Raw genomic sequence first — 2,282 nt, 5'->3', positions numbered from 1 at the left:
CCCCCCAATTTCTTAACCATAATAATGGAGGCAATTGCTTCAATTGTGATTGACCTGGACATATGGCAAAGATCCCGATACAATCATCCAGCCATATTCGAAAGACCAAGTTAATTGGCTATTCCAACAAACAGATTTCTCACCTATTGCATGTGCTTCCTTTGCTAAAACTATTGATAACCATTTTCCTGCAGATAAATTTTTATAAGTTTTTATCTACCCATGATTTTGTTTTATGTTCACGTTTCTGTTGATACCTTTAGCGGTTTTATTTTTGCCATGGCACAAACTGGTGAGGCCGGCAAACATGTTATTTCCCATGTACTCGCTGCACTCTGTTATGGGTAAACCTCAACAAATTAAGACAGATAATGGCCCAGGTTACACAGGAAACAATTTTTCCTCTTTTTGTAAATAGCGTCACATTAAACATGTTATGGGAATTCCATATAATCCCCAGGGACAAGGCATTGTTGAATGTGCTCATCTTTCCTTGAAAAATACTCTCCAAAAGCTAAAAAAGGGAGAGCTTTTACAGACTAAGGGCTCGCCAAAAAACCTTCTGGCAGGGGCTCTGCGTGGCCGGGGCTCTGCTCCGCGGGCCGCCCGGCCCCCGCTGCCTCTCTGGCCCCTGCTGCCTCTCCAGCACTGGGTGTGTCCAGCCGAGGTCGCCGTCCTTCCTTTCTCTGGCCAGCGCAGGCGAACGGGAGGTGGCGCTGGGTCCCGCGCACATTCGCGTGCTTGGGGCTGGCGTGTGGCCACCGGGCCTGCTCGTGGCCGCCGGGCCTGTGCCTGCTCGTGGCCGCTGGCCGCAGGCGACAAACTGAAGCCGAAAACAAGGACTAAGAACTTGCAACTATAAGCAACAGAAAGAAATTTTAGCTGTCTTAAACCAATTGAGAAATATATTGTATAGGAGGATTCTCTCTACCTATGGACAGTGAGAAGATGATGGTTACCAGCCCTGCATTACCTCAGAGAAAAACAAGACCTACTCTACCATTCTTAAGGAAGCCAGATACCCGAGGATAACTCACGCTGCAGCTCCCCTTTTCCCTCCCCATACTTGGTCCGATTCTGGGTTTACTGATTGTTTGCTCTTTGGGGCCTGTTCTCTTTAATAAGCTCATGGCTTTCCTTAAACGCCAAATTGATGATTCCATAAAAATGCAGCCTATCCAAGTCCACTACCACAACCTGGAGATGGAGTACTGCAGAGCCTAAATTGTGCTCCTGCCTGAGTCACTGAATCAGTTAGCCAAAGATGGGTAAGAGAGTCTGAGCCTAACAGCTGTACATTCCTCCCACCTAAGCCAGGAAACCCATCATCGCAATGGGATTCTCTAATGACGGGTAAGGATGGACGTGTGGCTCTAAAAACATCTCCAACCTAAGACAGGCATGGTTCCCCCAGGTTTTTCTCCTCTCTTTGAAAAAAAAATAAAAAAGGAGGACATGTGTTGGGCATGCATTCAGAAGCCATCTTGACCTATCCGCCATCTCAAGTTTTCCACCATCTTGGAAATCATTAGGCTTCACTTCCTCACTTAGCATATCATTTCTCAGAAATCATGTGACCAACCGTTCTCCCCAATAGTGGTTGGGTTTCTAGGCAATGGGAGAGATCCACCCACATCAATGATTGGTTTAAGCTGTTCTATCTCATTTGCATTTCAGGCAACCAATTGCTGCCCACCAGCTGTATGTAACTCGCCATTTTTCCTCAATAAATGGAAGAAGAAGACAGAAGACTTGATCAGCACCTCGTTCTGTATGTTCCTGTGTTTGTCCCATCTCTCACTCCCTCCTGCAGGGAACCTGTTTGACTATCCCGTGGGTTGGGACACACCAGTTTATGCTGTGGCAAAAATGAAACCGCTAAAGGTATCAACAGAAACGTGAACACAAAACAAAATCATGAGTAGATTAAAAAAATATAAAAATTTATCTGGAGGAAGATGGTTATCTTACTGATTGTTTGCTCTTTGGGGCTTGTTCTCTTTAATAAGCTCATGGCTTTCCTTAAATGCCAAATTGATGATTCCATAAAAATGCAGCCTTTCCAAGTCCACTACCACAACCTAAAGATGGATTACTGCGGAGCCTAAATTGTGCTCCTGCCTGAGGCACTGAACCAGTTAGCCAAAGACTAGTAGTTCCAGTAAAGGAATTACATGCAATAGGCCAGAAATCTGTTGGGATAGCCAATTAAATTGGTCTTTAGTATATAGCTGGATGATTGTATCAGGAGCTTTGCCTTATGTCCAGGCCAACCACAATTG

The sequence above is a fragment of the Tupaia chinensis genome, unplaced genomic scaffold, assembly GCF_000334495.1.
Source record: "Tupaia chinensis unplaced genomic scaffold, TupChi_1.0 Scaffold000335_1, whole genome shotgun sequence".
Classification (NCBI taxonomy): Eukaryota; Metazoa; Chordata; class Mammalia; order Scandentia; family Tupaiidae; genus Tupaia; species Tupaia belangeri.
Note: the sequence above shows the minus strand (reverse complement) of the source record.